This window comes from Amblyraja radiata, chromosome 47 (assembly GCF_010909765.2).
Source record: "Amblyraja radiata isolate CabotCenter1 chromosome 47, sAmbRad1.1.pri, whole genome shotgun sequence".
NCBI classification, from domain to species: Eukaryota; Metazoa; Chordata; class Chondrichthyes; order Rajiformes; family Rajidae; genus Amblyraja; species Amblyraja radiata.
The window spans coordinates 2,080,373-2,108,305 of NC_046002.1; the positions used below are offsets into that span (position 1 = coordinate 2,080,373).

General features: G+C 48.6%; 1 protein-coding gene across 1 annotated transcript in view; it reads left to right on the forward strand.

Moving 5' to 3' along the window:
* Positions 1-27,933, forward strand: part of LOC116968877 (zinc finger and BTB domain-containing protein 7B-like) — a 95,626-nt gene that overhangs the window by 38,185 nt on the left and 29,508 nt on the right. The window contains exon 2 of the mRNA XM_033015853.1: positions 2,773-2,925. The gene's annotated coding sequence lies outside the window, so the exon portion shown is untranslated. The remainder of the gene's footprint in view (positions 1-2,772; positions 2,926-27,933) is intronic.

Consider the following 27,933-nt stretch of genomic DNA (forward strand, 5'->3'; position numbering starts at 1 on the left):
CCACTCGACCTTACCGCCGTGGGTGGCCCTACCAGGAGCATAGATAGCTCCAGACGGCATCGCTCTCAGGATCTCAGGTCCACACAAGCTTCTCCACCACGACAAGGTGACAATCCACGGAGAAGTTTAAAGTATCTCTAAACACTAAAGTCCACCCAGTTCCTGTTTTGGAAGTTCCTGTTGATTGTGTAAGCATTTTCTGACTATACTTTCCGGATCACAACTCAATACTTTTTCGTTAAAGACAGTCTCTTGTCTCCGGTTGACCTACAGAATGGTATTCTGTTGCCATTTTAAAAAAAAATACACTTTTTATCTTTGCAAATGAATGAAGATGGTGTAAAATGTTGCTTGTTCATGGTTACTTCCTGCATTCCACCTTCTCCTCCTCCCCACCCCCGATATAACGTGCCAAGCCAAGTCTGCAATGCCCGGCTGATGGCAGGGGAGATTTCCCATGAGTGTAGAGCTGGCTTTTCCGGTAGAGCTGGCTTTTGTCCTTGGCTCGAAACGAAAAAACCGCAGATGCTGCTAAATACACAAAATGACACGAAGCGCTGGAGTGACTCAGCGGGCCAGTGCCGCATCTCTGGAGGTTAATCGCGGGTCAGTGTCGTTTCGGGCTTGGGGACCGTCTTCAGACCTTCTGAAGACGAAGGCGAAGGGTCTCGTTCCAAAATGTCGCCTATCCATGTTCTCCAGAGATGCTGCCTGACCCACTGAGTTAAGGGCCTGTTCCACTTGGGCGTCATTTGCGCGTCACGCAGGTGGCACGTGAAGAATTTGTGAATCCCAAAATCCTGGGGCGGCGCGCACATAATCCACGGCATACGTGTACGTGTAAATGATGTCGCAAATGACACCCATGTGGGACAGGCCCTTCACTCCAGCACTTTGTGTTGTTTTGCTTGAGGCTAGTTGGCATGAATAAGTCAAAGAGTCATCTAATCACAGTCGAAGAGACATGGAGCCCTAGACTCAGTGATAGAGTCACACAATCATATTGTGTTGCAGAGTCATGGGGCCATGGAGCATGGGCGGAAATCCTGGGGGGGGGGGGAACGAGGGGGAGCCCCCCCCCCCCCATGCTTTCAGATTCAGATCAGATTCAATCTTTATTGTCATTGTGCAGTGTACAGTACAGAGACAACGAAATGCAGTTAGCACCTCCCCCAGAAGAGCGAACATAGAATAATGGAACAGCAAAATATATATATATGTACATACATTAGCAATAGTGCAATTTTTCTGGGGGAAGGAGTGTCCGGGGGGGCGGGAGGGGGGGGGGGGTGACTGGCAATCACCAAGGTGCAGAGTTAAGTTGTGTAACAGCCGCAGGGAAGAAGCTATTTGTGAGGTGGTGGACAATCCCCCCCATGTTTTGTAATCCGGACTTTATCAGACGCTTTCTAAGGGCTGAATCGGCCCGTTCGCGGGGCCTTTCATCGCCCGGCGCGGCTTAAAATCAAACTGCTGCGTCGAGGCGATCGAGACTCCCGACGTTGAAGCCCCCGGCGGGCGATGAAAGGCCCCGTGAACAGGCCGATTCAAGCCCCACGGTTCGGGGCGGACGAAGCTGCTGTTGCTGGAGTTTAGAGTCGGTCACCAACTAGGTCAGCTCCCGATGTTACCGTCCACAGGGCCCACGGCCGAAGTCTCGCGCGTGTGTGTGTGCGCGTGCGTGCGGCCGCCAAGAAATTGTGTCCCCCACCATGTTTTGATAGCGATTTCCATGCCTGCATGGAGCCATAGTGTCACAGAGCCACATGGTCATAGAATCATTGTCATATAATCATAGCAAAAGGATTTGAGTATAGGAGCAGGGAGGTTCTACTGCAGCTGTACAGGATCTTGGTGAGACCACACCTGGAGTATTGCGTACAGTTTTGGTCTCCTAATCTGAGGAAAGACATTCTTGCCATAGAGGGAGTACAGAGAAGGTTCACCAGACTGATTCCTGGGATGTCAGGACTTTCATATGAAGAAAGACTGGATAGACTCGGCTTGTACTCGCTAGAATTTAGAAGATTGAGGGGGGATCTTATAGAAACTTACAAAATTCTTAAGGGGTTGGACAGGCTAGATGCAGGAAGACGTTTCCCGATGTTGGGGAAGTCCAGAACAAGGGGTCACAGTTTAAGGATAGGGGGGAAATCTTTTAGGACCGAGATGAGAAAAACATTTTTTTTCCCACACAGAGAGTGGTGAATCTGTGGCATTCTCTGCCACAGAAGGTAGTTGAGGCCAGTTCATTGGCTATATTTAAGAGGGAGTTAGATGTGGCTAAAGGGATCAGGCGGTATGGAGAGAAGGCAGGTACAGGATCCCGAGTTGGATGATCAGCCATGATCATATTGAATGGCGGTGCAGGCTCGAAGGGCCGAATGGCCTACTCCTGCACCTAATTTCTATGTTTCTATGTTTCTAAGGCAGGTACAGGATACTGAGTTGGATGATCAGCCATGATCATATTGAATGGCGGTGCAGGCTCGAAGGGCCAAATGGCCTACTCCTGCACCTATTTTCTATGTTTCTATGTTACAGCATGGAAACTTTCGGCCCAACTTGCACACTCTAACCAACATGCCCCATCCTCACTAGTAACCCAATCATCCCTCGGCTTCATGGGTCTGTACCTCCTGCACGACGGTGGCAGTTAAGGGGAGAAAAATCCAGTCCCATCTTCATGGTGCATTGCATCAGGAAGGCTGGAGGTATGGTCAACGATGCCTGTCACCCTGACCATTGCCTTTTCTCTTTCCTATCTTCTAGGGGAAGATCCAGGAGCGTGAAAGCTTGACGTCCAGACTTAAGAACGGCTTTTTCCTCACGGCTTCCAGACTCCTGAAGCAAACATCTCGCCTGCTCCACCTGCATTTGCGACCAGCACCTTCATATTCCTCTTGGGCGGCCCACAGCCTAACGGTATGAACATTCATCATAAGTGATCATATGTTATAGGAGCAGAATTAGGCCATTCGGCCCATCAAGTCTACTTCGCCATTCAATTATGGCTGATCTATCTCTCCCTCCAAATCCCATTCTCCTGCCTTCTCCCCATAACCCCTAACACCCGTACTAATCAAGAATCTATCTATCTCTGCCTTAAAAATATCCACTGACTTGTGGCCTCCAGAGCCGTCTGTGGCAAAGAATTCCACAGATTCACCACCCTCTAACTAAAGAAATTCCTCCTCGTCTCCTTCCTAAAGGAACGTCCTTTAATTCTGAGGCCCTCTGGTCCTAGACTCTAGACTCTCCCACTAGTGGAAACATCCTCTCCACATCCACTCTATCCAGGCCTTTCACTATTCTGTACGTTTCAATGAGGTCCCCTCCCCCCTCATGGATGAGGGGTGATCTTATAGGGTAAATCCATAGAGAAGGGGCCGCGGAGGGCAATTTCAACCTACCGACCCGGCCTGGGCAGCAAATTTCCAGAGAGGCTTCCGGGGAGGGAGGGGATATCAAATGCACTCTTGTCATTTTGTCCGGGTTTTGGTCTCCTAATCTGAGGAAAGACATTCTTGCCATAGAGGGAGTACAGAGAAGGTTCACCAGCCTGATTCCTGGGATGTCAGGACTTTCATATGAAGAAAGACTGGATAGACTCGGCTTGTACTCGCTAGAATTTAGAAGATTGAGGGGGGGTCTTATAGAAACTTACAAAATTCTTAAGGGGTTGGACAGGCTAGATGCAGGAAGATTGTTCCCCATGTTGGGGAAGTCCAGAACAAGGGGTCACAGTTTAAGGATAAGGGGGAAATCTTTTAGGACCGAGATGAGGAAAACATTTTTCACACAGAGAGTGGTGAATCTCTGGAATTCTCTGCCACAGAAGGTAGTTAAGACCAGTTCATTGGCTATATTTAAGAGGGTTAGATGTGGCCCTTGTGGCTAAAGGGATCAGGGGGTATGGAGAGAAGGCAGGGATGGGATACTGAGTTGGATGATCAGCCATTATCATATCGAATGGCGGTGCAGGCTCGAAGGGCAGAATGGCCTACTCCTGCACCTATTTTCTATGTTTCTATGACTCCACAGTCTTTAAGAGCCCTATCTAACTCTCTCTTGAATGTATCCTCCACCGCCCTTCGAGGCAGAGAATTCCACAGACTCACAACTCTCTGGGTGAAAAAGTGTTTCCTCGTCTCTGTTCTAAATGGCTTACCCCTTATTCTTAAACTGTGTGTGTGGCCCCTGGTTCTGGACTCCCCCAACATCGGGAACATGTTTCCTGCCTCTAGCGTGTCCAATCCCTTAATAATCTTATATGTTTCAATAAGATCCCCTGTCATCCTAAATTTCAGAGTGTACAAGCCCAGCCGCTCCATTCTATCAACATATGATAGTCCCGCCATCCCGGGAATTAACCTGGTGAACCTACGCTGCACTCCCGCAACAGCAAGAATTTGGAGACCAAATCTGCATACAATACTCCAGGTCTGGTCTCACTGGGGCCCTGCAGCGGTAGAGTTGCTGTTACAGCGGCAGAAACCCGGGTTCGATCCTGTCCACGGGTGCTTGTTTGTAAGGAGTTTGTACGTTCTCCCTGCGACCGCGTGGGTTTTCTCCGAGATCTTCGGTTTCCTCCCTTGTATGTTAATTGGCTTGGTGTATGTGTAAATTGTCCCGAGGGTGTGTAGGATAATATTAATGTGCGGTGATCGCTGGTCTGTATGGACTCTGTGGGCCAAAGGGCCTGTTTCCACGCTGTATCTCTAAACTAAACTAAACTAAACCATCATCCCAAATAATAATAGTTTTTACAATTCAGTCACTAGAATGCGCTGACATCGATGATTGTCGTTCTGGAGTTGTGAGGCTTAATTCTAACTCTGTGCCAGACACGCATCATCAAGGTCTCTGTCAGACGACTCTCCTTTGAAGTAACTAAGAGTTTGTTTGCTGAGATTTTGTTTTGATGGATGGGTTAGTTTGAGCGAACTTGCAGCTCTGTCGCTGGTGGCAAACAGCCTGCGAGCCGCACACTCGAGGGGCACAAAGAAAACAATGGATAATAGACAATAGACAATAGGTGCAGGGGTAGGCCATTCGGCCCTTCGAGCCAGCACCGCCATTCAATGTGATCATGGCTGATCATCCCCAATCAGTACCCCGTTCCTGCCTTCTCCCCATACCCCCTGTCTCCGCTATCTTTAAGAGCCCTATCTAGCTCTCTCTTGAAAGCATCCAGAGAACCTGCATCCACCGCCCTCTGAGGCAGAGAATTCCACAGACTCACCACTCTCTGTGAGAAAAAGTGTTTCCTCATTTCCATTCTAAATGGCTTACCCCTTATTCTTAAACTGTGTGGCCCCTGGTTCTGGACTCCCTCAACATCGGGAACATGTTTCCTGCCTCCAGCGTGTCCAGGCCCTTAATAATCTTATATGTTTCAATGAGATATCCTCTCATCCTTCTAAACTCCAGAGTGTACAGGCCCACTTGTATATTGACTTCTCTAATTTCAGGTAGTCCCTGCTTTCTCCTCCCCTTCTCAGCTCTCCCTCAGCCCACTGCCTCCACCTCTTTCTTTCTTCTCCCCCCCCCCCCCCACCCTCACATCAGTCTGAAGAAGGGTTTTGGCCCAAAACGTTGTCTATTTCCTTCGCCCCATAGATGCTGCCTCACCCGCTGAGTTTCTCCAGCACTTTTGTCTACCTTTGATTTTCCAGCATCTGCAGTTCCTTCTTAAACTTTTTGTCAACCTGCTGAGTAACTCCAGCACTTTGTGCCATTCTATGGATAGTTTCATTACGAGTGGGTGTCGAGGGCTTTGTGTTAAAAGTGAGCCATTACCGCTGAGGATGAGGTCAGCTGTGGCCTTAGTATATCGGTGCAACTTACTTTAGAGGCTTTAAGACCTTCTGTTCCTATGGCCATGAGTCGCCGATGCCTGCCAGCTCCCCAAAATGGCCGCCAGGTTTATCCATACATCAGGTAATCTATTGTAAGCCAGCTCGGAAGCCTGTGAGCTTTCTGACAGACAATGCAAAGGCACTCCGGGAGTCGCTGTGTGTTATTTTTAGGACTGGACGGTGCCCCGTGTAATTCAAAGGCGGATTTTGCCGTGTGAAAAACGGGAAGGTAGGGAAAGAGAGCTGATCTTAAAATGGCCGCCTCCACGAACACATTCTGGTTGGATCTGTTCGTGGACAAACTGAGCCTGGTAGTAAAGTTTCCAACGTAATCCAGAGAAAAAACCACTGGCTTTTGATAATTACTGGGTAGAACGTCAGCTGACGATGTCTGACTGAGCATAGTGCCTTCCTGGAATGGGCTGGGCAGTATCTACACTGGGAAGAGGAGGGTGTGTGTGCATTTTTCCCCCTTCACGTCAATAGATAGCAAGAAATAATCCCCCGATGAAGGAGGCTCGTAAAAGGTGAGCTGTCTGAACTTGTAAGAATCTTTACCCGAGAGTTATTGCAACGTTGATGTATGATACAGCATGTTACAGTGCGACTTTAGAAATGAGACAAAAAATGCTGGAGTAACTCAGCGGGTGAGGCAGCATCTATGGAGAGAAGGAACTGGCAACGTTTCGGGTCGAGACCCTTGGGACGTATGAATCTATCGACGCTACCATCAATGGCGGTCACGGTGGCGCAGCGGTAGAGTTACTGCCTCACAGCGAATGCAGCTCCCGAGATCCGGGTTCGATCCCGACTATGGGTGCTGTCTGTACGGAGTGTGCACGATCTCCCGCGTGGGTTTTTCTCCGAGATCTTCGGTTTCCTCCCACACTCCAAAGACGTGCGGGTTTGTAGGTCAATTGGCTCGGTAAATGTCAAAATTGCCCCAGTGTGTGTAGGATAGTGTTAATTACGCCCCTGTCAAACTTAGGAAACCTCTGGAGACTTTGTGCCCCCACCCGAGGTTTCCGTGCGGTTCCCGGAGGTTTTTGTCAGTCTCCCTACCTGCTTCCACTACCTGCAACCTCCGGCAACCTCCGGGAACCGCACGGAAGCCTTGGGTGGGGGCGCAAAGTCTCCAGAGGTTTCCGTTCAGGTTTCCCAAGTGGGACAGGGGCATAAAAGTGTGCGGGGATTGCTGGTCGGCGTGGATCCGGCGGTCCAAAGGGCCTGTTTCCGCGCTGTATCTCTAAACTAGACTACCGCCGCGCCATTGTGAAGCCACCAAACTAAGCTCGAGGTTTATCGCGAAACTAAAAAAAAACGCCAGTGGTTTAAAGTTCAGCATAATTCATTGAGAGCACACGAGGTGTTTTTATAATCTTGGCTGTGTCTGGAATTCAAACTGCTGATTTATGGATCCTGTTTTCCGATAGACCCTTGAGCCTGTTTGCGATGGAACCTGTCACGCTGTTTAAACAACTCCACTCTTTTATTGTCCGGGGCAGGGTGTGTCGTGCAACGCTGCAGGGTCCGGCATCTGCATAGAAACAGAGACAATAGTTGCAGGAGTAGGCCATTCGGCCCTTCGAGCCAGCACCGCCATTCAATGTGATCATGGCTGATCATCCACAATCAGTACCCCCGGTTCCTGCCTTCTCCCTTCATATCCCTTGATTCCGTTTGCCCCAAGAGCTAAATCTAACTGTCTCTTGAAAACATCCAGTGAATCGACCTCCACTGCCTTCTGTGGCGGAGAATTCCACAGGTTCACCACTCTCTGGGTGAAAAGGTTTTTCCTCATCTCCTAATTTCGCATTAACCAACCTGATCTCCCGGTGGCTCAGCACTTCAACTCCCCCACCCATTCCGAATCTGACCTTTCTGTCCTGGGCCTCCTCCATGGCCAGAGTGAGATCCCACCGCAAATTGGAGGAGCAGCAACTCATATTTTGCTTGGGCAGTTTACACCCCAGAGGTATGAACATTGACCTCCAATTTCAGGTAGTCCTTGCTTTCTCCCTCCTTCCCCTCCCCTTCCCAGCTCCCCCACAGCCTACTATCTCCGCCTCTTCCCTTCCTCTTCCCCACCCCCACATCAGTCTGAAGAAGGGTCTCGACCCGAAACGTCGCCTATTCCTTCGCTCCATAGATGCTGCCTCACCCGCTGAGATTCTCCAGCATTTTTGTCTACCAGTAAATCGATTTTTCCAGCATCTGCAGTTCTTTCTTAAACATAACACTTATTCTTAAGGGAGACAAAAATGCTGGAGAAACTCAGCGGGTGAGGCAGCATCTTTAAAGCGAAGGAATAAGTGACGTTTCGAGTCGAGACCCTTCTTCAGACCCCTTATTCTTAAACTGTGTGACCCCTGGTTTTGGACTCCCCCCAACATTGGGAACGTTTTTCCTGCATCTACCCTGTCCAATCCTCTAAGAATGTTATATGTTTCTATAAGATCCCCTCTAAGAACTGAAATACTGTGGCCACACACTCTGGGATAAGTGTGAAGCATGTTTAAAGACCACAGCAGCGATTAAGAAAATGATTCCTGAGGGCAAAAGGCTTCGGAGACGTGGAGTGGGGACTAGCAACAAAGCAAGTCACGGAGGGGAGTAGGAAGGAACTGCCGATGCTGGTTTAAACTGAAGACACTCAGAGTAACTCAGCATAACCAGTCTGAAGAAAGGTCTCGACCCGAAATGTCACCCATTCCTTCTCTCAAGTCATGAAGAGGTCCAGGAGAAGAGGCAGGAGAATGGAGTGGAGAGGGAAAGATAGATGAGGCATGATTGAATGGTAGCTTCGATGGGCCGAATGGCCTAATTCTGCTCCTGTGACTCACGATCATGTGTTTACTCTAGCTTCCCGCAATTCTCCTTCCCTCCCACCCCATTCCCATTTCATCACCATTTCACAAACCAGGCATTTTACTCTACAAAAACTAAAAAGTACCCGTGTAATTCAGCAGGTCAGATCAACGCTTCATAGAAACATAGAAACATAGAAGGTACACAAAATTGCTAGGGAAACTCAGCGGGTGCAGCAGCAGCTATGGAGCGAAGGAAATAGGCAACGTTTCGGGCCGAAACGTCGCCTATTTCCTTCGCTCCATAGATGCTGCTGCACCCGCTGAGTTTCCCCAGCAATTTTGTGTACCTTCGATATTCCAGCATCTGCAGTTCCCTTTTGAACATAGAAACATAGAAAATAGGTGCAGGAGTAGAGGCCATTCGGCCCTTCGAGCCAACACCGCCATTCAATATGATCATGGCTGATCATCCAACTCAGTATCCTGTACCTGCCTTCTCTCCATACCCCCTGATCCCTTTAGCCACAAGGGCCACATCTAACTCCCTCTTAAATATAGCCAATGAACTGTGTGGCCTCAACTACCTTCTGTGGCAGAGAATTCCACAGATTCACCACTCTCTGTGTAAAAAATGATTTTCTCATCTCGGTCCTAAAAGACTTCCCTCTTATCCTTAAACTGTGTCCCCTTGTTCTGGACTTCCCCAACATCGGGAATAATCTTCCTGCATCTAGCCATTTAATCTAGCATTCATAAACTAGACATGTTACTCAAAAAAACCCCTCAAAATGCTGTGGTTCACAAATGAGTGGGTCAAATCAGCAGTTCATAAACAAGAAGGTACACAGAAAAGCTGGAGAAACTCATGGGGTGCAGCAGCATCTATGGAGCGAAGGAAATAGGCAACGTTTCGGGTCGAAACCCTTCTTCAGACTCGTTAACAAGACATTTTTCTTCACAACAAAAACCCTCAAAGTGCTGGAGTAACTCAGCGGGTCAGGCAGCATCTCTGGAGGATAATGGATAGGCGACGTTTTGGATCGGGACTGATTGTAGAGGGTGGAGAGAGAGAGAGAGAGTGGGAGGTGGGGGTGGGACAAAGTCACGAGGGTAATAGATGGAAACAGACACAGTTCTGGAGTAAAGGACCTGTCCCACAATGCGAGTTTACCCAAGAGCTCTCCCGAGTTTAAAAAAATCAAACTCGTGGTATTCTAAGAACTCCTACGACCTTCCACCAGATCCTGCGAGCTCCTACATTTGTAAAAAGCAACAATTTTTTTCATCACAAGTGTTTTTTTACTCTTGAAGTTTTTCACAGTCACGAGTAAAAAAATACCCGTGGTGAAAAAAATGTGAGAGAATGGGGAGGCTGGGCTTGTACACTCTGGAGTTTAGAAGGATGAGAGGGCATCTCATTGAAACATACAAGATTGTTAAGGGCTTGGACACGCTAGAGGCAGGAAACATGTTCCGGATGTTGGGGGAGTCCAGAACCAGGGGCCACACACAGTTTAAGAATAAGGAGTAAGCCATTTAGAACGGAGACGAGGAAACACTTTTTCTCACAGAGATTGGTGAGTCTGTGGAATTTTCTGCCTCAGAGGCCGGTTCTCTGGACACTTTCAAGAGAGAGCTAGATAGGGCTCTTAAAGATAGCGGAGTCAGGGGATATGGGGAGAAGGCAGGAACGGGGTACTGATTGTGGATGATCAGCCATGATCACATTGAATGGCGGTGCTGGCTTGAAGGGCCGAATGGCCTACTCCTGCACCTGTTGTCTATTGTCTATTTTTACTCATAGGATCTCGTAGGAGCTCATGAACATACTCGTGGAAGGTTGTAGGACTTTGTAGAATACCACGAGTTTGATTTTTTTTAAACTCGGGAGAGTTCTTGGGTAAACTCGCACCGGGGGACAGGGGCTTAACTCAGCGGGTCAGGCAGCATCTCTGGAGGATAATGGATAGGCAACGTTTTGGGCCGGGACTGATTGCAGAGGGAGGAGAAAGAGAGAGAAAGAGGGATAGACAGAGTTGACGTGGATAAGCTTTTTCCATTGAGAGTAGGGAAGATTCAAACAGGAGGACATGATTTGAGAATTAAGGGAGAAAAGTTTAGGGGTAACATGAGGGGGAACTTCTTTACTCAGAGAGTGATAGCTGTGTGGAATGAGCTTCTAGTGGAAGTGGTGGAGGCGGGTTTGATTTTATCATTTAAAAATAAATTGGATAGGTATATGGACGGGAAAGGAATGGAGGGTTATGGTCTGAGTGCAGGTAGATGGGACTAGGTGAGAGTAAGTGTTCGGCACGGACTAGAAGGGCCGAGATGGCCTGTTTCTGTGCTGTAATTGTTATATGGTTAGAGAGGGAGCTGGAAGAGAGGTGGGGGTGGAACAAGGCCAGGCTGGTGCCCCGAGGCCAGGATGGAACCCGGGTCTCTGGCAGCTCTACCAGCTGCGCCACCCTGTGCCCCCCCCCCCCCCCCTCATTGAACGTATCGTTCTGCTACGACTGAGTGAACTGGGAACAGACCGACACTATCCGCCACCACACTCCTCCCCCCCCCCACAGGGGACCTCGGTGGTCTCGGCTTCAGTCGTCAATAAACAGGGGAATGCTGCCCTAATTAACCCCTTCCGACAACTATCTCAGTGAGATATCCTCACCAGCGCTAATCTACATCCTGCTTGCTTCAAGTGAGATTATTGTCATGTGTCCCTGTATAGGACAATGACATTCTTGCTTTGCTTCAGCACACAGAACACAGTAGGCATTTACTACAGAACAGATCAGTGTGTCCATATACCATAATATAAATATATACACACATGAATAAATAAACTGATAAAGTGCAAATAACAGAAAATGGGTTACTAATAATCAGAGTTTTGTCCGAGCCAGGTTTAATAGCCTGATGGCTGTGGGGAAGTAGCTATTCCTGAACCTGGTCGTTGCAGTCTTCAGGCTCCTGTACCTTCAACCTGATGGTGGCCGACTAGGAAAAGGGGAGATGCAGCGAGACCTGGGTGTCATGGTACACCAGTCATTGAAAGTAGGCATGCAGGTGCAGCAGGCAGTGAAGAAAGCGAATGGTATGTTAGCTTTCATAGCAAAAGGATTTGAGTATAGGAGCAGGGAGGTTCTACTGCAGTTGTACAGGGTCTTGGTGAGACCACACCTGGAGTATTGCATACAGTTTTGGTCTCCAAATCTGAGGAAGGACATTATTGCCATAGAGGGAGTGCAGAGAAGGTTCACCAGACTGATTCCTGGGATGTCAGGACTGTCTTATGAAGAAAGACTGGATAGACTTGGTTTATACTCTCTAGAATTTAGGAGATTGAGAGGGGATCTTATAGAAACGTATAAAATTCTTAAGGGGTTGGACAGGCTAGATGCAGGAAGATTGCTCCCGATGTTGGCTAGATGCAGGAAGTCCAGGACAAGGGGTCACAGCTTAAGGATAAGGGGGAAATCCTTTAAAACCGAGATGAGAATAACTTTTTTCACACAGAGAGTGGTGAATCTCTGGAACTCTCTGCCACAGAGGGTAGTCGAGGCCAGTTCATTGGCTATATTTAAGAGGGAGTTAGATGTGGCCCTTGTGGCTAAGGGGATCAGACGGTATGGAGAGAAGGCAGGTACGGGATACTGAGTTGGATGATCAGCCGTGATCATATTGAATGGCGGTGCTGGCTCGAAGGGCCGAATGGCCTCTACTCCTGCACCTATTGTCTATTGTTTATTGTGGGTGTATGGAACGAGCTGCCAGAGGAGGTAGTTGAGGCTGGGACTATCCCAACGTTTGGACAGTTACATGGATAGGACAGGTTTGGAGGGATATGGGCCAAACACAGGCAGGTGGGACTAGTGTAGTTGGGGCATGTTGGTCAGCTGACCATCTACACTAACCCCACCCGCCAGTGGGACAAGTTGGGGCAAGTTGGGCCGAAGGGCCTGTTTGCACGTTGTGAGACTCTACGAGCCGCAGCCAGAGATCCTAAACCCGACAAGGTCCACATCCGCGGAATGGGCCGGGCCTCGAGCTTTTATCAGTTTTTGCACTTCTGCATTTGCACAGTGTCCATAGATTTCGGAGTAGAACTTCCTCGTCATAAATGGTATCAGAACCTCTATTAAAAGTCTGGATATAAATAGGTCATTGAGTGGGCGGGGGCTAGGCTGCGAGCTGCAACGGCCTGCTGTGGCAACACAACTCTTCTGCATCGGAGGGGGAGAAAACACTAAATGCTTTTCAAAAAAAAAAAAAAAAAAAATTTGTTTCGCCAAAGAAGGAAATGCCACCCTGGTTCCCCACTTGGATGCCGGGCAGGGTTAACAAAGCTGCTGCTCTCTGAGCTGCATGGGATTCGACCCTGGGGCGTGGGTGTAGGAGTCATGCTTTCAGAGGTGGGGAGCGAGTCTAGTCAAATTACTCAGAAAATTGCCAGGACAGGAGTCGAGAGAGAGAGAGAGAGAGAGAGGAGAGAGAGAGAGAGAGGAGGGAGAGAGAGAGAGAGAGAGAATAGAGAGAGAGGAGAGGGGAGAGAGAGAGAGAGGGAGATGAAAGAGAGAGAATAGAGAGGGGGGGGAGAGAGAGGAGAGAGAGCAGAGAGAGAGGGAAAGAGAGAGAGGGGAGAGAGAGAGGGGAGAGATGAGAGAGAGAGAATAGAGAGGGGAGAGATGAGAGAGAGAGAATAGAGGGGGAGAGAGAGAGAGGGAAAGAGAGAAAGAGACATAGAGAGAGAGAAGGTGAAAGAGAGAGAGAGAGAGAGAGAGAGAGAGAGAGAGAGAGAGAGAGAGAGAGAGAAAAGAGAGAGAGAGAAGAGAGAGAGAGAGAGGAGAGAGAGACAGAAAGAGATAAAACAAAATAGTTTGATTCGTAGGTCTCTCAGCGTTTCAAGTCCCCTTCTTCGTCCTAAACAGGAAGGTAAGAAGAGATGCCAGTGATTTTAGTTGCTGTCAGTGCGTGTTTGGTATTATAGGGGGGGGGGGGGGGGGAGAGTGCCCTACGAGTGGGGTATTCAGTAGGGGAACACCATTAAGTGGCAGCTTGTGGGGTAGGCAGGGAAGGGAGGGTCTGTGTGCGTGTAGAACCATCTTGGAAGGTGTACAGCTTTGCTACCATTAACCTGTCTGCGATCCTGGGCCGGATTCTGCCTCTGTGCCAGAGCAAATAAATGTCGTAAGGTCTTGTATTTTAAAACAAAAATCAGACTCTTCAGCTTGTGTGCTCGCTGTCTGAGCCAGCCTTGGAAATAAATGCATTTGCTTCCTCTGCTTGTGCGACTGCCAAGGTCTTCTCCAGAGTGCTGCGTGCGTCTGCAATCAAACTATTTGAACAAAAAATAATAATAATAATAATGCCCCGTGCTCTCCCCTTCTCTCGTTCCGTAGAGAGAGAGAGAGAGAGAGAGAGGGAGAGAGAAACAAAATTGGAGTTTGGAGCATTGCCATTTTGATTATTCCAGAGTAAAGCTCGGAGCCAAAGTGTCAGTGTCGAGACGGGAGAGCTTAAGACCAATCGTTTTCCCGCAAGAGAACATTTTATTTCGGGATCCCGCCTGGCGATCGTTGTGGCGTTTGCGCTGTCTGTCGGGCTCCCCCTCCCACGAACCCACCCGCCCCAAGTCGGTTCGGGAGTCTCTTAACATCAGCCCTGGGCCGGCATAATGAGAGGGGAGAGGTTGATCATTAAGTCGAGATGGTGGCTCCAGTCTCGGACGCCCATACGGGCAGGAGATGGGACTTTAACCGCTTCTAAATTAATCGTTTGCAGGTTTTCTCGTTCGGTATGGGTGCTGGCTTGCTTGAGTCTGTAACAACGTGTTAAGGACTGTGGCATTTCTCAATCTCTTCAAAACCACTGAGTCATCGATCGCCCATGTCTTTGACGCTGGCCGATTGACTATTTTAAAATGAAGGGAGTCCTTTTTGGCACGGCATGCATGGTGTATTAAAACCAACAGGCAGGCTTGGCGGTTTCAGTATTGGCTAATCTGCCATTTTGATCAGTTTCAGTATTACATTTGTGTGGAGTGACAGGACCAATTCCAAAGTGCAATCCTTTATCGTTCAAACTTTTTTAGTTTATTGTCCAGTTTAGTTTTGTTTATTGTCACGTCTACCAAGGTGCAGTCAAAAGCTTTTGTTGCCTGCTAACCAGTCAGCGGAAAGACATGGTTATAGTCGAGCCATCCACTGTGCACAGATACGTGATGAAGGGAATAACGTTTAGTGCAAGATAAAATCCAGTGAAGTCCAATTCAAGATCGTCCGAGGGTCTCCAATGAGGTGGAGGGCAGGACCGCTCTCTAGTTGGTGATAGGTAGACAAACATCCTGGCATCACATCACTCCAGTCCTCAAACAACTTCACTGGCTTCCCATCTCCCACCGGATCAACTACAAAATCCTGGTCCTCACCTACAAAGCCCTCCACCATCTGTCCCCCCCCCCCCCCATATCTCACTGACCTCCTCTCCCCCTACCAACCCTCACGGTCCCTCAGATCCACATCAGCCGGTCTCCTCTCCATCCACAAGTCCAACCTCCGCAGTTTTGGGGACAGAGCCTTCTCCAGGGCAGCTCCCTGGCTCTGGAACTCCCTCCCCCAACTGATCCGCAATTCCGTGTCCCTCACCATCTTCCCGTCCCGCCTCAAGACCCATCTCTTCACCTCTCCCTATCCTTAGCCCCACTTCCCCGTCCCTTTTCATCTGTGCATTAATTGCCTCATACTGTGTTTTGTATTGAATTCTGTCTTTACTTTGTGTACTAGTCATGTCTCTACTATTTATTTCATTCCCCTTACATGTTTTTCCTCTACATGCTCAATTTTTGTAAGGTGTCCTTGAGACTCTTGAAAGGCGCCCATAAATAAAATTTATTATTATTATTATTAAACATGCTGGAGAAACTCAGATGGTGAGGCAGCATCTATGGAGCGAAGGAATAGGTGACGTTTCGGGTTGAGACCCTTCTTCAGGTCTGCTGCTCTTCTTAAGAGACCCTTCTTCAGGTCTGCAACTCCCCCCCCTCCCCAACATCAGGAACATGTTTCCTGCCTCTAGCCTGTCTAAACCCATAATCTCTTCTGTTCTGGCCCAGTGGCAAGGAATGGAAAAGCAGTTAGAAACATAGACAATAGGTGCAGGAGTAGGCCATTCGGCCCTTCGAGCCTGCACCGCCATTCAATATGATCATGGCTGATCATCCAACTCAGTATCCTGTACCTGCCTTCTCTCCATACCCCCTGATCCCTTTAGCCACAAGGGCCACATCTAACTCCCTCTTAAATATAGCCAATGAACTGTGGCCTCAACTACCTTCTGTGGCAGAGAGTGCCACAGATTCACCACTCTCTGTGTGAAAAATGTATTTCTCATCTCGGTCCTAAAGGATTTCCCCTTTATCTTTAAACTGTGACCCCTTGTCCTGGACTTCCCCAACATCGGGAACAATCTTCCTGCATCTAGCCTGTCCAACCCCTTAAGAATTTTGTAAGTTTCTATAAGATCCCCCCCTCAATCTTCTAAATTCTAGCGAGTACAAGCCGAGTCTATCCACAGTCTTTCTTCATATGAAAGTCCTGACATCCCAGGAATCAGTCTGGTGAACCTTCTCTGTACTCCTTCTATGGCAAGAATGTCTTTCCTCAGATTAGGAGACCAAAACTGTACGCAAAACTGTACATGGTTAAGTCTTAACCAACAAAGCAAATATCCTCCCATCCTGTTTCGTGAGCTTGCAGAACTCCGCGGAGATGTGTTGACACTCCTCCAGTCTGCACTATCCTTCCTCAATGTCCAGCCCTGCCTTCAGATTACACACCCTCGCGACAGACAACCCTCTGCCACGCTCTGTCCTTACAATCTACCTCCGGGATTCAACCACTGGTTACTTACAGAGTCATACAGCACGGAAACAGGCCCTTCAGACCAACCCGTCCGTGCCGAACAACAAGCTCGCTGCAGCCAACGCCAAGGCTCTGTCTGAAGGAGGATCACTGCCAGGAGAAGGCCATTCGGCCCTTCGAGCCAGCACCGCCATTCAATGTGATCATGGCTGATCATCCACAATCAGTACCCCGTTCCTGCCTTCTCCCCATATCCTCTGACTCCGCTATCTTTAAGCCCTATCTAACTCTCCCTTGAAAGCATCCGGAGAACCGGCCTCTGAGGCAGAGAATTCCACGGACTCACCACTCTCTGTGAGGAAAAAGTGTTTCCTCGTCTCCGTTCTAAATGGCCTCCCCCTTATTCTTAAACTGTGTGAGTGGCCCCTGGTTCTGGACTCCCCCAACATCGAGACAATGTTTCCTGCCTCTAGCTCGTCCAAACCCCAAAACATCCAGAGAACCTGTCTCCACCGCCCTCTGAGGCAGAGAATTCCACAGACCCACTAACCTCGCGACAAATTACATAGAAACTATTTTAAAAGAAATTAAATAGACAACCTGCGGTCACGTTGGCGCAGGAGTAGAGTTGCTGCCTCACGGTGCCAGAGACCGGGATCGAACCTGCCTACAGGTGCTGTCCGTACTGAGTTTGTACCTTCTCCCCGTGAGTTTTCTCCGGGTGCTCCGGTTTCCTCCCACGCTCCAAAGGCGTACAGATCAGTAGGTTAAATGGCTTTGGTAAAATTGTAAATTGTCCCTTGTGTGTGTGGGATAGTGATAGTGGGAACGCAGGTCGGCGTGGACTCGGTGGGCCGAAGGGCCTGTTTCCACACTGTATCTGAGATCTGGTGTATTGCGTACAGTTTTGGTCTCCTAATCTGAGGACGGACATTCTTGCCATAGAGGGAGTACAGAGAAGGTTCACCAGACTGATTCCTGGGATGTCAGGACTTTCATATGAAGAAAGACTGGATAGACTCGGCTTGTACTCGCTAGAATTTAGGAGATTGAGGGGGGATCTTATAGAAACGTACAAAATTCTTAAGGGGTTGGACAGGCTGGATGCAGGAAGATTGTTCCCGATGTTGGGGAAGTCCAGGACAAGGGGTCACAGCTTAAGGATAAGGGGGAAATCCTTTAGGACCGAGATGAGAAAAACATTTTTCACACAGAGAGCGGTGAATCTCTGGAATTCTCTGCCACAGAAGGTAGTTGAGGCCACACAGTTCATTGGTTATATTTAAGAGGGAGTTAGATGTGGCCCTTGTGGCTAAAGGGATCAGGGGGTATGGAGAGAAGGCAGGGATGGGATACTGAGTTGGATGATCAGTAGATGATCAGGAGAGATAAGTTTTTTTGGCCTTCCATCACAGCAATGTGATGCATGTTTATGTAAATTATGTTGTGTCTTGGGTCTATTTGTTTGTAATGTATGGCTGCAGAAACGGCATTTCGTTTGGACCTCAAGGGGTCCAAATGACAATAAATTGAATTGTATTGTATTGTATTGTATCAGCCATGATCATATTGAATGGCGGTGCAGGCTCGAAGGGCCGAATGGCCTCTACTCCTGCACCTATTGTCTATGTTTCTATCTCTAAACTAAACCAAACGAAACTAATAAACTCGTAACAAAATTAGAGAGATCTTGTTCAACTTTAAAAAGCATCGAGGTAAAATAATGAACTCAAAATAGCGTCTCAAAAACCGAGATTTATTAGAATTGAACAGATAGATCCAGTCCATCCCGACCCGTTCACACTAGTTACACAGATTCAGATTCAGATTCAAACATTATTGTCATTGTGCAGTGTACAGTACAGAGACAACGAAATGCAGTTAGCATCTCACCCAGAAGAGCGAACATAGAATAATGGAACAGCAAAATATATATATGTATATACAGTAGCAGTAGTGCAGATTTCGGGGGGGGGGGGAGATCAGTCACTGGGGGAAGGAGTGTCCGGGGGGGGGGGGGGGGGGGGGGGGTGACTGGCAATCACCAAGGTGCAGAGTTAAGTAGGGTAACAACCGCAGGGAAGAAGCTGTTCCTGGACCTGCAACGGAGAGACCTGTAGCGCCTCCCGGATGGGTGGACGGTAAACAGACTGTGGTTGGGGTGAGAGCGGTCCTTGCCGATGCTGAGCGCCCTCCGCAGACAACACTTGCTCTGGACAGACTCAACATAGAAACATAGAACATAGAAATTAGGTGCAGGAGTAGAAGCCATTCGGCCCTTCGAGCCTGCACCGCCATTCAGTATGATCATGGCTGATCATCCAACTCAGTATCCTGTACCTGCCTTCCCTCCATACCCCCTGATCCCTTTAGCCACAAGGGCCACATCTAACTCCCTCTTAAATATAGCCATACTGTGTGGCCTCAACTACCTTCTGTGGCAGAGAATTCCACAGATTCACCACTCTCTGTGTGTGAAAAAAAATGTTTTTCTCATCTCGGTCCTAAAAGATTTCCCCCTTATCCTTAAACTGTGTGTGTGTGGCCCCTTGTTCTGGACTTCCCCAACATCGGGAATAATCTTCCTGCATCTAGCCTGTCCAACCCCTTAAGAATTTTGTAAGTTTCTATAAGATTCCCCCTCAATCTTCTAAATTCTAGCGAGTACAAGCCGAGTCTATCCAGTCTTTCTTCATATGAAAGTCCTGACATCCCAGGAATCAGTCTGGGATGTCAGTGGAGGGGAGCGAGGAACCGGTGATGTGTTGGGCAGTTTTCACCACCCTCTGCAGTGCTTTCCGGTCAGAGACAGAGCAGTTGCCATACCATACTGTGATACAGTTAGTAAGGATGCTCTCGATGGTCCAGCGGTAGAAGTTCACCAGAATCTGGTGACAGATGGACCCACACATTAGCCACTTTTTAAAAATGTAAATAGAAATAATCAATAGAAATTAAAATTAGCAGAGATGTCACTGGGTGGGCTGTTGCTTCATTTAAAGTTCATGTTATCTATCTATTTTGTCTCGTTTATTTTATCTAAATTTATCTAATTACTCAGCTTTATCTGAGCTTTTCCGTTGCTATAATTTTTCTGATTCAGCCGAGACGAGTTAAAAGTCCCAGACGGGTCACAGCGTCTCTCAGTAGTCGTTGTCTAGAACCAGTGTCGATGGCTAAGGACACAAGTCTCATTCTGAAACGTCTCTTTTCCTGCGTTGCTTAAAAATAAAACACATCAGACTTGTTTAACCACAGTCACAAAGCAGCTTTTCCGAATCACTGATGCAAAGCTAACTTCCTGAGCTGCCATCCATCTTATTGGAGACCCTCGGACTATCTTTAGTCGAACTTTACTAGTCTTTAGACAATAGACAATAGACAATAGGTGCAGGAGTAGGCCATTCGGCCCTTCGAGCCTGCACCGCCATTCAATGTGATCATGGCTGATCATCCCCAATCAGTACCCCGTTCCTGCCTTCTCCCCATATCCCCTGACTCTGCCATCTTTAAGAGCCCTATCTAGCTCTCTCTTGAACGCATCCAGAGAACCGGCCTCCACCGCCCTCTGAGGCAGAGAATTGCACACTCACCACTCTCTGTGAGAAAACGTGTTTCCTCGTCTCTGTTCTAAATGGCTTACCCCTTATTCTTAAACTGTGTGTGGCCCCTGGTTCTGGACTCCCCCGACATTGGGAACATGTTTCCTGCCTCTAGCGTGTCCAAACCCTTAACAATCTTAGATGTTTCAATGAGATCTCCTCTCATCCTTCTAAACTCCTGAGTGTACAAGCCCACAGCCGCTCCATTCTCTCAACATATGACATTCCCGCCATCCCGGGAATTAACCTCGTAAACCTACGCTGCACTCCCTCAATAGCAAGAATGTCCTTCCTCAAATTAGGGGACCAAAACTGCACACAATACTCCAGGTGTGGTCTCACTAGGGCCCAGTACAACTGCAGAAGGACCTCCTTGCTCCTGTACTCAACTCCTCTTGTTATGAAGGCCAAAAGGCCAAAACTGTACACAATACTCCAGGTGTGGTCTCACTAGGGCCCTGTACAACTGCAGAAGGACCTCTTTGTTCCTATACTCAACTCCTCTTGTTATGAAGGCCAACAGGCCAAAACTGTACACAATACTCCAGGTGTGGTCTCACTAGGGCCCTGTACAACTGCAGAAGGACCTCTTTGCTCCTGTACTCAACTCCTCTTGTTATGAAGGCCAACATATATCGCTCTCTCTCCCTCTCTCTCTCCTCTCTCTCATCTTTCATCGTTTCGTTCAGATTGATGTTATTCACAATATTCCAGGTGTGGTCTCACTAGGGCCCTGTACATCTGCAGAAGGACCTCTTTGCTCCTATATTCAATTCCTCTTGTTATAAAGGCCAACATGCCATTCGCGTGTGTGTGATTTAAACCAGCATCTGCAGTTCTTTCTTACACATCTGCAGTTCCTGCCTGCACAGTGTGCTCTTTTCCATTGGCCTCCACCCCACAGCAATGTGGTCGAGGCTGCATTTAACCACCAAGGCTGCCAAGTCGGCAGATTACCAGCACCTCCTCGAGAAATGGTGAGTGCTTGGCAATGAGTGGCGCTCTTCTGCTGCCCACTGCCTGAGTAGAGAAAGGTTCCCACCAATGCTCGCCGGCTTACAATCAGCTTGAAAAGAACATTGTAACCTTGATGTTATTTAATCCATGAGCCAAAACAAAACCCAGTGTTGTCGTGCCAACTTGTGGGAATTATCCTTGTGACTGGGGCAGAGGGAGAGGGCGGGGGGTGTGTGTGTGTGTGTGTGCATTCGTGTATGTGTGCGCATGTGAGTGCGTGTGTGTGTGTGTATGTGTGTGTGTGTGAGTATTAGTGTGTGCGTGTGTGTGTGAACATTCGTGTGTGTGTGTGTGTGTGTGTGTGTATTCGTGTATGTGTGTGTGAGTATTAGTGTGTGCGTGTGTGTGTGTGAACATTCGTGTGTGTGTGTGAGCATTAGTGTGTGCGTGTGTGCATTGTGTGTGTGTGTGTGAGCATTAGTGTGTGTGAGGATTAGTATGTGTGTGAGTATTCGTGTGTGTGTGTGTGAGCATTCTTGTGTGTGTGTGAGCATTAGTATGTGTGTGTGAGTATTCGTGTGTGTGTGTGTATGCATTCGTGTGTGCGTGTGTGTGTGTATTTGTGTGTGCATTCTTGTGTGTATGTGAGCATTTGTGTGTGCGTGTGCATTCGTGTGTGTGTGTGTGTGTGTATTCGTGTGTGTGTGTGTGTGTGTGTGTGTGTGTGTGTGCATTCTTGTGTGTGTGTGTGTGCGTGTGTGAGCATTCTTGTGTGTGTGTGTGTGCATTTGTGTGTGCGTGTGTGAGCATTCTTGTGTGTGTGTGTGCGTGCGAAATCTGCTTGCGTGCCTGAATGTGTGTGTGTCTGACTGTGTGTGTATGTGTGTATATTCTTGTGTGTGTGCGCCTGAGTGCGTGTGTGTGTGTGTGCGTGTACGTTCTTGTGCGTCTGTGTGTGTGCGTATATGTGTGTACGTTCTTATGTGCGTGTGCGCACATGTGGGCATGAGTGTGTGTGCGTGTATGTGTATATGAGTGAATGTATGTATGTATCTGTGAGTGTGTGTGGGGGAGTAATTGCATGGTTGTGTGTGTGTGTGTGCACACGTTTGTGTGGTGTGTGCATTCATGCGTGCATGTGAGTGTGTGTGTATGCGTTTGTACATGCATGTGAGTTTGTGTATATGTGTCTGTGGTGTGTGTGTATGTGAGTGTGTGTGTGGGGCCAGTGGATGAGCAGGGAATTGTGGCTTTGTTTAGGGGAGCGAGAGCCTGTCTGAAGAAGGGTCCCGACCCGAAACGTCAGCGATCCATGTTCTCCAGAGATGCTGCCTGACCCACTGAGTTACTCCAGCACTCTGTGCCCTCACTGTTCAGGGGAACTTTCTTCCCTGTTGCCAAATTTGACTCGTTGTCCCTCGCACAAGGTCATGGAACAAACCATCGTGCTAATCTCAGTTGCTGCCAACAAGACCTTGTGATGTGCGATGTTCAAAGTTGCATTTTTCTCTAGTGGGTGGGAGAGAGACGCAGCACGGAAACAGGCCCATCCACCCACCGAGTCCGTGACTACCGTTGGCCACCCATCTGCACCAGCTCCTACGTTAACCCTGGAGTTTAAATTCCCTTTTACAGTCTTTTAACCAATGTAGGGGAATCAGGAGCCATTGGTTTAAGATCAGAGGGGAAATATGTTGCCAGGACGATAGACGATCGTTACGCAGCGGCTGTGGAAAGCATCTTGTTCGGAATATTACAATCTGGTTTGGGAACTGCTCTGCCCAGGACAAGAAGGCTCTGCAGAGAGTAGTGCGTTCGGCCGAACGCACTATGGGAACTTCACTCGCCCCCCCCCTGCAGGAACTATACTTCAGGAGGTGCAACTCCAGAGCCAATAAGATCATGGGGGACCCCTTCCACCCCAGCAACGGACTGTTCCAGCTGCTACGGTCAGGCAAACGCCTCCGTTGCCATGCTGTGAGAACGGAGAGGTTGAGAAGGAGTTTCTTCCCCAGAGGCCAAACTCCTATCTCACCAGGGACTAACTTTACTGAACCACTCTACTGCTTTTTTTTTAAATTGCTGTTTTTTCCCTTTTTCCTTCCGCCCACAATATTTAATATGGAAAAGAATATGTGATTCTGTTTGTTTGTTTGTTTGTCTTTTTGCACAAAGTCCGCGAGCATTGCCACTTTTCATTTCACTGCACATCTCGTATGTGTATGTGACCAATAAACTTGACTTGACGTACACAAGTAGGCTATTCGGCCCTTCGAGCCAGCACCACCATTCACTGTGATCATCACTGATCATCCCCAATCAGTACCCCGTGACCTGCCTGGGTTCCCTCTGGTTCCCTCCCACAGCCCAAAGACGTGCAGTTCTTTCTTACACTATAACAACCACTTGCATAGGTTCTTGGTTCTTGGTTTCTTGGTCCTCCAAAATATTCCAAATGGAATTTAAACTGTGGAGGTGGTGAAGGGAGCGCTTAAGCCAGAAAGGGTTTTTGAGAAGAAAGAGCTACTTTAAATGTAGTTGCATCTGGTTGGGTAACTGTGGTAGGGTGGAGACTATTCCCTGCTTTAATTGTGTGCGCGGGGGAAGAACGAATTGCTGTACACATCTGTCTTGGTAGCTGGAATCTCAAATTGGATCGAATGCCCTCGTCTGTTCCTAATTGGTTTGGGTTTGGTGTAGGTCTTGTAATCTAATGTCGAGCTGACCATTTAACATTTTGTAAAAACAGGTCAAATGGTGTTTAGGAAAGAAAGGCAGATGCTGGAAAAATCGAAGGTAGACAAAAAATATTGGAGAAACTCAGCGGGCCAGGCAGCATCTATGGAGAGAAGCAATAGGTGATGTTTTGGGTCGAGATCCTTCTTCAGACACAGGGACAGCTGGATAGGTAGGAAAGGCTCAGAGGGTTACCTGGCCACCATTTGGATAGGTACATGGATAGGAAAGGCTTCGAGGGATATGGACCCAACACAGGCAAACTGGACTGTCGTAGGTGGGACATGTTGGTCGGTGTCGGGTCAAAGGACCCGTTTCCACACGATATGACTATGGCAGCCAGAGAAAACCCACGCGGTCACGGGGAGAACGTGCAAACTACACACACACACACACACACACACACACACACACACACACACACACACACACACACGCACGCACGCACACACACACACACACACACACACACACACACACACACACACACGTACACACACACACACACACACACACACACACACACACACACACACACACACACACACACACACACGGACTTGAACTTCAGGTCTCTGGTGCATCTGGTGCTGTGAGGCAGAGGCATCAGTTGCCGCCAAGCTGATTTGAAACCGTCACTGCTCCTGGCTTCAGGAACCAAAGTGCTGTGAGTTGCTCTGGGTAGTTAGTGACCCACACAAATGTCTAGTCGCGGTGATTTAGGTTTAATAACAGCACTGAAGTGGAACCAACCACTTCAAGGTGAGCACCTTGATGTATAAATCACATCATTGTTGGGGAAATAGACAGGCCCATAAAGTTAAAAAAGCAGCAATTTGAGCTCTGGCCAACTACGCCGCAGATGTGTGTGTGTGATTGTGTGAGAGCGTGTATGTGTGTGTGTGTGAGCGTCTGTGTCGAGTGAGAGTGTGTGTGTGTGAGAGAGAGTATGTGTGTGTGTGTGAGCGTCTGTGTCGAGTGAGTGTGTGTGTGTGTGAGAGAGAATATGTGTGTGTGTGTGTGTGTGTGAGTGAGCGCCTGTGTCGAGTGAGAGTGTGTGTGTGTGAGAGTGTTTGCGTGTGTTTGTGTATGTGAGAGTAAGAGTGTGTGTGTTTGAGCGTTTGTTTGTGTGTGAGTGGGTGTGTGAGTGAGCGTGTGTGTGCGTGAGAGAGAGAGTATGTGTGTCTTGTGTGTGAGTGAGCACCTGTGTCGAGTGAGAGTGTGTGAGAGTGTTTGTGTATGTGAGAGTAAGAGTGTGTGTGTTTGAGCATTTGTTTGTGTGTGAGTGGGTGTGTGAGTGAGCGTGTGTGTGCGTGAGAGAGAGAGTATGTGTGTCTTGTGTGTGAGTGAGCACCTGTGTCGAGTGAGAGTGTGTGAGAGTGTTTGTGTATGTGAGAGTAAGAGTGTGTGTGTTTGAGTGTTTGTGTGTGAGTGAGCGTGTGTGTGTGCTCATCTCCTTCTTAAAAGAGCTAAATAGGGCTCTAGAAGATAGCGGAGTCAGGGGATATGGGGGAGAAGGCAGGAACGGGGTACTGATTGGGGATGATCAGCCATGATCACATTGAATGGCGGTGCTGGCTCGAAGGGACAAATGACCTACTCCTGCACCTATTGTCTATTGTCTACTGTCTATTCTCTGTCCTGTGTCTATCTTTGGAGTATTGTGTTCAGTTTTGGTCACCACTCCGCCACTCCAACGAAAATTGAGTCACCCGTCAGATATTAGCCCACACATTTTCAATTTGATTCAGCTTTAGTTTCGTTTATGGTCCCATACTGCCCGGGTGCAATGAAATTTGTTGTTCCGATGAACTTCACAGACAGAATTGAGTGAAAGACACAGCGTGGGCGCAGGCTTTTCGTCCACCAAATCCACACAATAGACAATAGGTGCAGGAGTAGAGGCCATTCGGCCCTTCGAGCCACCAGCACCGCCATTCAACGTGATCACGGCTGATCATCCACAATCAGTACCCCGTTCCTGCCTTCTCCCCATATCCCCTGACTCTGCTATCTTTAAGAGCCCTATCTTGCTCTCTCTTGAAAGTATCCAGAGAACCAGCCTCCACCGCCCTCTGAGGCAGAGAATTCCACAGACTCACAACTCTCTGGGTGAAAAAGTGTTTCCTCGTCTCCGTTCTAAATGGCTTACCCCTTATTCTTAAACTGTGGACCCTGGTTCTGGACTTCTGGTTCTGTGGACTAATGTGGACCCTGGTTCTGGTCCCCAACATCAGGAACATGTTTCCTGCCTCTAGCGTGTCCAAACCATTAACAATCTTATATGTTTTAATGAGATTGCCTCTCATCCTTCTAAACTCCAGAGTGTACAAGCCCAGCCGCTCCATTCTCTCCTCTCAGCACATGACAGTCCCGCCATCCCAGAAATTAACCTGGTGAACTCCCTCAATAGCAAGAATGTCCTTCCTCAAATTAGGGGACCAAAACTGCAAAACTTGTGTGCAGTCCAGCACCCGGGCCAACTCATCATTCGCCCAGCCACGGCCGAGTCGGTCAACGAATTGCCGTGGGGAATTTATAAGAGTATAAAGTATAAAAGTATCCTTTATTGTCATTCAGACATTTCAGTCTGACCAAAATTGCAGTCATAACATAGAATAAAATAACACAACACACACTTAACACAGTTTAAAATCCACCACAGTGGGTCTAACTGTGCAAGGTTAAAGTCCTAGGTACACAAAATTGCTGGGGAAACTCAGCGGGTGCAGCAGCATCTATGGAGCGAAGGAAATAGGCGACGTTTCGGGCCGAAACCCTTCTTCAGAGGTTAAAGTCCTTCTCTCTCCCCTCCTTGCTCTCCCTCTGCGTCGAGGCGATCCAGGCTTCCGATGTCGGGCCCCCCCGCCGGGGTGATGGTAAGTCCCGCGGCCGCATCCGAGCTCCGCGAACGGGCCGGTCCAAACTCCGCGGCCCGGGGCGGACGAAGCTGCCACCCTCCAGCTGTCCCATATTTTGACATTTCGTCCCCTTATTCGGCAGCGGGAAATTTTGCCACCCTACCCACAACCTTCTCCCTTCCCGACTTCTCAGCTGCGTGGTGAAACCGCTGAAAACGAAAAATCCCCCCCCCCCCCACCCCACACTCTGATGCATTCTCCCTTGCTAACCAATCTCTCGAAATGACTTCAGTTATTGCAAAACCGGTTTTGCCTTCAATTGCACAACCCAAAGTGGGGAGGGTGGGTGGGGGTGGGGGTGGGGGGGGTTGGAAGAGACCTGGCACTGTTCCGTGCCAACGCCTACTAATTCCCAGCCAGGGTTCTTCAGCTCGGTCACTTTATGTTGCATAGATTGCAAGGGTGTGGCTAGACGGGGCCAGGGTGTGTAAGAAGGTTCGGAGGATGTTGCCAGGACTTGAAGGCCTGAACCTTGTACTTCCTGTCACGTCTGTTGATTGTCTAAAGCCCTTCAATGAGATCACTCCTTACCCACTCAACCTCCCCCACTCAAATGTTGGGGGAGTCCAGAACCAGGGGCCACACACACAGTTTAAGAATAAGGGGTAAGCCATTTAGAACGGAGACGAGGAAACACTTTTTTCTCACAGAGAGTGGTGAGTCTGTGGAATTCTCTGCCTCAGAGGGCGGTGGAGGCCGGTTCTCTGGATGCTTTCAAGAGAGAGCTAGATAGGGCTCTTAAAATTAGCAGTCAGGGGATATGGGGAGAAGGCAGGAACGGGGTACTGTTTGTGGATGATCAGCCGTGATCACATTGAATGGCGGTGCTGGCTCGAATTCTCTGCCTCAGAGGGCGGTGGAGGCAGGTTCTCTGGATGCTTTCAAGAGAGAGCTAGATTCAAGAGAAGCTTAAAGATTGTGGAGTCAGGGGATATGGGGAGAAGGCAGGAACAATAGGCAATAGACAATAGGTGCAGGAGTAGCAGGCCATTCGGCCCTTTGAGCCAGCACCGCCATTCAATGTGATCATGGCTGATCATCCCCAATCAGTACTCCGTTCCTGCCTTCTCCCCATATCCCCTGACTCTGCTATTTTTAAGAGCCCTATCTAGCTCTCTCTTGAAAGCATCCAGAGAACCGGCCTCCACCGCCCTCTGAGGCAGAGAATTCCACAGGATACTGAT